Source organism: Arctopsyche grandis, unplaced genomic scaffold (genome assembly GCF_051622035.1).
Source record: "Arctopsyche grandis isolate Sample6627 unplaced genomic scaffold, ASM5162203v2 HiC_scaffold_32, whole genome shotgun sequence".
Classification (NCBI taxonomy): domain Eukaryota; kingdom Metazoa; phylum Arthropoda; class Insecta; order Trichoptera; family Hydropsychidae; genus Arctopsyche; species Arctopsyche grandis.
This window is the reverse complement of record NW_027518437.1, coordinates 1,796,672-1,807,435: the sequence shown is the minus strand read 5'-3', so window position 1 is coordinate 1,807,435 and position 10,764 is coordinate 1,796,672.

Below are 10,764 nucleotides of genomic sequence, written 5' to 3'. Positions count from 1 at the left end.
GAGATTTTAAGATTTTAACAAAACTTGCTTATCTCACAAAACCTTACCCAACCTAGCCTAACTATCACCGAAATCAAAGAATTCGACAATGCAAAAATATACACAAATCTTGCTTACCTCACCAAACCTAACCCAACATAACCTAACCATCACCGAAATCAAAGAATACGACATTGCAAAAATATACACGATACTCGCTTACCTCACCAAACCTAACTCAACCCAACATAACCGTCACCGAAATCAAAGAATTCGAGATTGTTAGAATTTCACATAAATCGCTAACCTCACAAAACCTAACCCAACCTAGCCTAACTTTCACCGAAATCAAAGAATTCGACATTGCAAAAATATACACGAAACTCGCTTACCACACCAAACCTTACCCAACCTAACCTTACCGTCACCGAAATCAAAGAATTCGACAATGCAAAATTATACACAAAACTCGCTTACCTCATTTAACCTAACCCAACCTAACCTAAACATCACCGAAATCAAAGAATTCGACATTGCAAAAATTAAAACAAATTTCGCTAACCTCACCAAACCTAACCCAACCTAACCTAACTTACACCAAAATCAAAGAAATCGACATTGCAAAAATATACACAAAACCCGCTAACCTCACCAAACCTAATTTAACCTTACCTAACCAACACCAAAATCAAATAATTCGACAATGCAAAAATATACACAAAACTCGCTAACCTAACTAAACCTCACCCAACCTAGCCTAACTATCACCGAAATCAAAGAATTCGACATTGCAAAAATTAAAACAAATTTCGCTAACCTCACTAAATCTAACCCAACCTATCCTAACTTACAACAAAATCAAAGAATTCGACAATGCAAAAATATACACAAAACTCGCTAACCTCACCAAACCTTACCCAACCTAGCATAACTATCACTGAAATCAAAGAATTCGACAATGCAAAAATATACACAAAACTCGCTAGCCTCACCAAACCTAACCCAATCTAACCTAACCATCACCGAAATCATAGAATTCGACATTGCAAAAATATACACAAAACTCGCTTCCCTCACTAAACCTATCCCAACCTAACCTAACCATCACCGAAATCAAAGAATTCGACATTGCAAAAATATACACAAAACTCGCTTACCTCACCAAACCTTACCCAACCTAGCCTAACCATCACCGAAATCAAAGAATTCGAGATTTTAAGATTTTAACAAAACTTGCTTATCTCACAAAACCTTACCCAATCTAACCTAACCATCACCGAAATCAAAGAATTCGACTATGCAAAAATATACACAAAACTCGCTTCCCTCACTAAACCTAACCCAACCTAACCTAACCATCACCGAAATCAAAGAATTCGACATTGCAAAAATATACACAAAACTCGCTTACCTCACCAAACCTAACCCAACGTAGCCTAACTATCACCGAAATTAAAGAATTCGACAATGCAAAAATATACACAAAACCCGCTTACCTCACCAAACCTAACCCAACCTAACCTAACCATCAACAAAATCAAAGAAGTCGACAATGCAAAAATATACACAAAACTCGCTTACCTCACCAAACCTAACCCAACCTAGCCTAACTATCACCCAATACAAAGAAATCGACAATGCAAAAATATACACAAAACTCGCTAACCTCACCAAACCTAACCCAACCTAGCCTAACCATCACTGAAATCAAAGAATTCGAGATTTTAAGATTTTAACAAAACTTGCTTATCTCACAAAACCTTACCCAACCTAGCCTAACTATCACCGAAATCAAAGAATTCGACAATGCAAAAATATACACAAATCTCGCTTACCTCACCAAACCTAACCCAACATAACCTAACCATCACCGAAATCAAAGAATACGACATTGCAAAAATATACACGATACTCGCTTACCTCACCAAACCTAACTCAACCCAACATAACCGTCACCGAAATCAAAGAATTCGAGATTGTTAGAATTTCACATAAATCGCTAACCTCACAAAACCTAACCCAACCTAGCCTAACTTTCACCGAAATCAAAGAATTCGACATTGCAAAAATATACACGAAACTCGCTTACCACACCAAACCTAACCCAACCTAACCTTACCGTCACCGAAATCAAAGAATTCGACATTGCAAAAATTAAAACAAATTTCGCTAACCTCACCAAATCTAACCCAACCTATCCTAACTTACACCAAAATCAAAGAATTCGACAATGCAAAAATATACACAAAACTCGCTTACCTCATTTAACCTAACCCAACCTAACCTAAACATCACCGAAATCAAAGAATTCGACATTGCAAAAATTAAAACAAATTTCGCTAACCTCACCAAACCTAACCCAACCTAACCTAACCATCAACGAAATCAAAGAAGTCGACAATGCAAAAATATACACAAAACTCGCTTACCTCACCAAACCTAACCCAACCTAGCCTAACTATCACCCAATACAAAGAAATCGACAATGCAAAAATATTACACAAAACTCGCTAACCTCACCAAACCTAACCCAACCTAGCCTAACCATCACTGAAATCAAAGAATTCGAGATTTTAAGATTTTAACAAAACTTGCTTATCTCACAAAACCTTACCCAACCTAGCCTAACTATCACCGAAATCAAAGAATTCGACAATGCAAAAATATACACAAATCTCGCTTACCTCACCAAACCTAACACAACATAACCTAACCATCACCGAAATCAAAGAATACGACATTGCAAAAATATACACGATACTCGCTTACCTCACCAAACCTAACTCAACCCAACATAACCGTCACCGAAATCAAAGAATTCGAGATTGTTAGAATTTCACATAAATCGCTAACCTCACAAAACCTAACCCAACCTAGCCTAACTTTCACCGAAATCAAAGAATTCGACATTGCAAAAATATACACGAAACTCGCTTACCACACCAAACCTAACCCAACCTAACCTTACCGTCACCGAAATCAAAGAATTCGACAATGCAAAATTATACACAAAACTCGCTTACCTCATTTAACCTAACCCAACCTAACCTAAACATCACCGAAATCAAAGAATTCGACATTGCAAAAATTAAAACAAATTTCGCTAACCTCACCAAACCTAACCCAACCTAACCTAACTTACACCAAAATCAAAGAAATCGACAATGCAAAAATATACACAAAACCCGCTAACCTCACCAAACCTAATTTAACCTTACCTAACCAACACCAAAATCAAATAATTCGACAATGCAAAAATATACACAAAACTCGCTAACCTAACTAAACCTCACCCAACCTAGCCTAACTATCACCGAAATCAAAGAATTCGACATTGCAAAAATTAAAACAAATTTCGCTAACCTCACCAAATCTAACCCAACCTATCCTAACTTACACCAAAATCAAAGAATTCGACAATGCAAAAATATACACAAAACTCGCTAACCTCACCAAACCTTACCCAACCTAGCATAACTATCACTGAAATCGAAGAATTCGACAATGCAAAAATATACACAAAACTCGCTTGCCTCACCAAACCTAACCCAATCTAACCTAACCATCACCGAAATCATAGAATTCGACATTGCAAAAATATACACAAAACTCGCTTCCCTCACTAAACCTATCCCAACCTAACCTAACCATCACCGAAATCAAAGAATTCGACATTGCAAAAATATACACAAAACTCGCTTACCTCAGCAAAGCTTACCCAACCTAGCCTAACCATCACCGAAATCAAAGAATTCGAGATTTTAAGATTTTAACAAAACTTGCTTATCTCACAAAACCTTACCCAATCTAACCTAACCATCACCGAAATCAAAGAATTCGACTATGCAAAAATATACACAAAACTCGCTTCCCTCACTAAACCTAACCCAACCTAACCTAACCATCACCGAAATCAAAGAATTCGACATTGCAAAAATATACACAAAACTCGCTTACCTCACCAAACCTAACCCAACGTAGCCTAACTATCACCGAAATTAAAGAATTCGACAATGCAAAAATATACACAAAACTCGCTTACCTCACCAAACCTAACCCAACCTAGCCTAACTATCACCCAATACAAAGAAATCGACAATGCAAAAATATTACACAAAACTCGCTAACCTCACCAAACCTAACCCAACCTAGCCTAACCATCACTGAAATCAAAGAATTCGAGATTTTAAGATTTTAACAAAACTTGCTTATCTCACAAAACCTTACCCAACCTAGCCTAACTATCACCGAAATCAAAGAATTCGACAATGCAAAAATATACACAAATCTCGCTTACCTCACCAAACCTAACACAACATAACCTAACCATCACCGAAATCAAAGAATACGACATTGCAAAAATATACACGATACTCGCTTACCTCACCAAACCTAACTCAACCCAACATAACCGTCACCGAAATCAAAGAATTCGAGATTGTTAGAATTTCACATAAATCGCTAACCTCACAAAACCTAACCCAACCTAGCCTAACTTTCACCGAAATCAAAGAATTCGACATTGCAAAAATATACACGAAACTCGCTTACCACACCAAACCTAACCCAACCTAACCTTACCGTCACCGAAATCAAAGAATTCGACAATGCAAAATTATACACAAAACTCGCTTACCTCATTTAACCTAACCCAACCTAACCTAAACATCACCGAAATCAAAGAATTCGACATTGCAAAAATTAAAACAAATTTCGCTAACCTCACCAAACCTAACCCAACCTAACCTAACTTACACCAAAATCAAAGAAATCGACAATGCAAAAATATACACAAAACCCGCTAACCTCACCAAACCTAATTTAACCTTACCTAACCAACACCAAAATCAAATAATTCGACAATGCAAAAATATACACAAAACTCGCTAACCTAACTAAACCTCACCCAACCTAGCCTAACTATCACCGAAATCAAAGAATTCGACATTGCAAAAATTAAAACAAATTTCGCTAACCTCACCAAATCTAACCCAACCTATCCTAACTTACACCAAAATCAAAGAATTCGACAATGCAAAAATATACACAAAACTCGCTAACCTCACCAAACCTTACCCAACCTAGCATAACTATCACTGAAATCGAAGAATTCGACAATGCAAAAATATACACAAAACTCGCTAGCCTCACCAAACCTAACCCAATCTAACCTAACCATCACCGAAATCATAGAATTCGACATTGCAAAAATATACACAAAACTCGCTTCCCTCACTAAACCTATCCCAACCTAACCTAACCATCACCGAAATCAAAGAATTCGACATTGCAAAAATATACACAAAACTCGCTTACCTCAGCAAAGCTTACCCAACCTAGCCTAACCATCACCGAAATCAAAGAATTCGAGATTTTAAGATTTTAACAAAACTTGCTTATCTCACAAAACCTTACCCAATCTAACCTAACCATCACCGAAATCAAAGAATTCGACTATGCAAAAATATACACAAAACTCGCTTCCCTCACTAAACCTAACCCAACCTAACCTAACCATCACCGAAATCAAAGAATTCGACATTGCAAAAATATACACAAAACTCGCTTACCTCACCAAACCTAACCCAACGTAGCCTAACTATCACCGAAATTAAAGAATTCGACAATGCAAAAATATACACAAAACCCGCTTACCTCACCAAACCTAACCCAACCTAACCTAACCATCAACGAAATCAAAGAAGTCGACAATGCAAAAATATACACAAAACTCGCTTACCTCACCAAACCTAACCCAACCTAGCCTAACTATCACCCAATACAAAGAAATCGACAATGCAAAAATATACACAAAACTCGCTAACCTCACCAAACCTAACCCAACCTAGCCTAACCATCACTGAAATCAAAGAATTCGAGATTTTAAGATTTTAACAAAACTTGCTTATCTCACAAAACCTTACCCAACCTAGCCTAACTATCACCGAAATCAAAGAATTCGACAATGCAAAAATATACACAAATCTCGCTTACCTCACCAAACCTAACCCAACCTAACCTAACCATCACCGAAATCAAAGAATACGACATTGCAAAAATATACACGATACTCGCTTACCTCACCAAACCTAACTCAACCCAACATAACCGTCACCGAAATCAAAGAATTCGAGATTGTTAGAATTTCACATAAATCGCTAACCTCACAAAACCTAACCCAACCTAGCCTAACTTTCACCGAAATCAAAGAATTCGACATTGCAAAAATATACACGAAACTCGCTTACCACACCAAACCTAACCCAACCTAACCTTACCGTCACCGAAATCAAAGAATTCGACAATGCAAAATTATACACAAAACTCGCTTACCTCATTTAACCTAACCCAACCTAACCTAAACATCACCGAAATCAAAGAATTCGACATTGCAAAAATTAAAACAAATTTCGCTAACCTCACCAAACCTAACCCAACCTAACCTAACTTACACCAAAATCAAAGAAATCGACAATGCAAAAATATACACAAAACCCGCTAACCTCACCAAACCTAATTTAACCTTACCTAACCAACACCAAAATCAAATAATTCGACAATGCAAAAATATACACAAAACTCGCTAACCTAACTAAACCTCACCCAACCTAGCCTAACTATCACCGAAATCAAAGAATTCGACATTGCAAAAATTAAAACAAATTTCGCTAACCTCACCAAATCTAACCCAACCTATCCTAACTTACACCAAAATCAAAGAATTCGACAATGCAAAAATATACACAAAACTCGCTAACCTCACCAAACCTTACCCAACCTAGCATAACTATCACTGAAATCAAAGAATTCGACAATGCAAAAATATACACAAAACTCGCTAGCCTCACCAAACCTAACCCAATCTAACCTAACCATCACCGAAATCATAGAATTCGACATTGCAAAAATATACACAAAACTCGCTTCCCTCACTAAACCTATCCCAACCTAACCTAACCATCACCGAAATCAAAGAATTCGACATTGCAAAAATATACACAAAACTCGCTTACCTCACCAAACCTTACCCAACCTAGCCTAACCATCACCGAAATCAAAGAATTCGAGATTTTAAGATTTTAACAAAACTTGCTTATCTCACAAAACCTTACCCAACCTAGCCTAACTATCACCGAAATCAAAGAATTCGACAATGCAAAAATATACACAAATCTCGCTTACCTCATTAATCCTAACCCAACCTAACCTTCCCATTACCGAAATCGAAGAATTCGACATTGCAAAAATATACACGAAACTCGCTTACCACACCAAACCTAACCCAACCTAACCTTACCGTCACCGAAATCAAAGAATTTGACAATGCAAAATATACACAAAACTCGCTAACCTCACCAAACCTAACCCAACCTAGCCTAACTATCACCGAAATCAAAGAATTCGACATTGCAAAAATATACACAAATTTCGCTAACCTTACCAAACCTAACCCAACCCAAGCTAACCGTCACCAAATTCAAAGAATTCAAGAATGTAAGATTTTCACAAAAATCGTTCACCTCACAAAACCTAACCCAACCTAGCCTTACTCTAACCGAAATCAACGAATTTGACAATGCAAAAATATACACAAAACTCGCTAACCTCACCAAACCTAACCCAACCTAGCCTAACTTTCACCGAAATCAAAGAATTCAACAATGCAAAAATAAACATAAAACTCGCTAACCTTACCAAACCTATCCCAACCTAACCTAACCATCACCGAAATCAAAGAATTCGACAATGCAAAAATATACACAAAACTCGCTAGCCTCACCAAAACTAACCCGATCTAACCTAATATTCACCGAAATCAAAGAATTCGACAATGCAAAAATATACACAAAACTCGCTTACCTCACCAAACCTAACCCAACCTAGCCTAACTATCACCGAAATCAAAGAATTCGACATCGCAAAAATATACACAAAACTCGCTAACCTCACCAAACCTAACCCAACCGAGCCTAACTATCACCGAAATCAAAGAATTCGACAATGCAAAAATATACACAAATCTCGCTTACCTCACATATTTAAACATAACCTAACCTACCCATTACCGAAATAAAGGAGTTCGACATTGCAAAAATATACACGAAACTCGCTTACCACACCAAACCTAACCCAACCTAACCTTACCGTCACCGAAATCAAAGAATTCGACAATGCAAAAATATACACAAAACTCGCTAACCTCACCAAACCTAACCCAACCTTGCTAACTATCACCGAAATCAAAGAATTCGACATTGCAAAAATATACACAAAACTCGCTAACCTTACCAAACCTAACCCAACCCAAGCTAACCGTCACCAAAATCAAAGAATTCGAGAATGTAAGATTTTCACAAAAATCGCTAACCTCACAAAACCTAACCCAACCTAGCCTTACTCTAACCGAAATCAAAGAATTCGACAATGCAAAAATATACACAAAACTCCCTAACCTCCAAAACCTAACCCAACCTAGCCTAACTTTCACCGAAATCAAAGAATTCGACAATGCAAAAATATACATTAAACTCGCTAACCTTACCAAACCTATCCCAACCTAACCTAACCATCACCGAAATCAAAGAATTCGACATTGCAAAAGTATACACAAAACTCGCAAACCTAACCAAACTTCACCCAACCTAGCCTAACTATCACCGAAATCAAAGAATTCGACAAAGCAAAAATATACACAAAACTCGCAAACCTAACCAAACTTCACCCAACCTAGCCTAACTATCACCGAAATCAAAGAATTCGATATCGCAAAAATATACACAAAACCCGCTCACCTCACCAAACCTAACCCAACCTAACCTAGCCATCACCGAAATCAAAGAATTCGACATTGCAAAAATATACACAAAACTCGCTAACCTCACCAAATCTTACCCAACCTAGCCTAACTATCACCGAAATCAAAGAATTCGACAATGCAAAAATATACACAAATCTCGCTTACCTCACCAATCCTAACATAACCTAACCTACCCATTACCGAAATCAAAGAATTCGACATTGCAAAAATATACACGAAACTCGCTTACCACACCAAACCTAACCCAACCTAACCTTACCGTCACCGAAATCAAAGAATTCGACAATGCAAAAATATACACAAAACTCGCTAACCTCACCAAACCTAACCCAACTTAGCCTAACTATCACCGAAATCAAAGAATTCGACATTGCAAAAATATACACAAAACTCGCTTACCTTACCAAACCTAACCCAACCCAAGCTAACCGTCACCAAAATCAAAGAATTCGAGAATGTTAGATTTTCACAAAAATCGCTAACCTCACAAAACCTAACCCAACCTAGCCTAACTTTCACCGAAATCAAAGAATTCGACAATGCAAAAATATACATAAAACTCGCTAACCTTACCAAACCTATCCCAACCTAACCTAACCATCACCGAAATCAAAGAATTCGACATTGCAAAAATATACACAAAACTCGCTTACCTCACCAAAACTAACCCAACCTAGCTTAACTATCACCGAAATCAAAGAATTCGACAATGCAAAAATATACACAAAACTCGCTAGCCTCACCAAACCTAACCCAATCTAACCTAACCATCACCGAAATCAAAGAATTCGACATTGCAAAAATATACACAAAACTCGCTTCCCTCACTAAACCTAAGCCAACCTAACCTAACCATCACCGAAATCAAAGAATTCGACATTGCAAAAATATACACGAATCTCGCGTTACTCACCAAACCTAACCCAACATATCCTAACCATCACCGAAATCAAAGAATTCGACAATGCAAAAATATACACAAAACTCGCTAGCCTCACCAAACCTAACCCAATCTAACCTAACCATCACCGAAATCAAAGAATTCGACATTGCAAAAATATACACAAAACTCGCTTCCCTCACTAAACCTAACCCAACCTAACCTAACCATCTTCGAAATCAAAGAATGCGACATTGCAAAAATATACACAAAACTCGCTTACCTCACCAAACCTAACCCAACCTAGCCTAACCATCACCGAAATCAAAGAATTCGACATTGCAAAAATATACACGAAACTCGCTCACTTCACCAAACCTTACTAAACCCAACCTTACCGACACCGAAATCAAAGAATTCGAGATTTTCAGATTTTCACATGACTCGCTAACCTCACCAAACCTAACCCAACCTAGCCTAACTATCACCGAAATCAAAGAATTCGACATTGCAAAAATATACAAAAAATTCGCTAACCTCACCAATTCTAACACAACCTAACCTAACCATCACCGAAATCAAAGAATTCGACATTGCAAAAATATACATAAAACTCGCTTAACTCACCAAACCTAACGTAACTTAACTTAACCATCACCGAAATCAAAAAACTCGAGTTTTTAAGATTTACACAAAACTCACTAACCTCACCAAACCTAACCCAACCCAACCTAACCGTCACCGAAATCAAAGAATTCAACAATGAAAAAATATACACAAAACTCGCTAACCTCACCAAACCTAACCGAACCAAGCCTTACTATCACCGAAATCAAAGAAATCGACATTGCAAAAATATACACGAAACTCGCTTTACTCACCAAACCTAACCCAACCTAACCTAACCATCACCGTTATCAAAAAAATCGACATTTTAAAATTTAAACAAAACTTGCTTACCTCACCAAACCTAACCCAACCTAACCTAACCATCACCGAAATCAAAGAATTCGACATTGCAAAAATATACACGAAACTCGCGTAACTCACTAAACCTACCCTAACATAACCTAACCATCACCGAAAT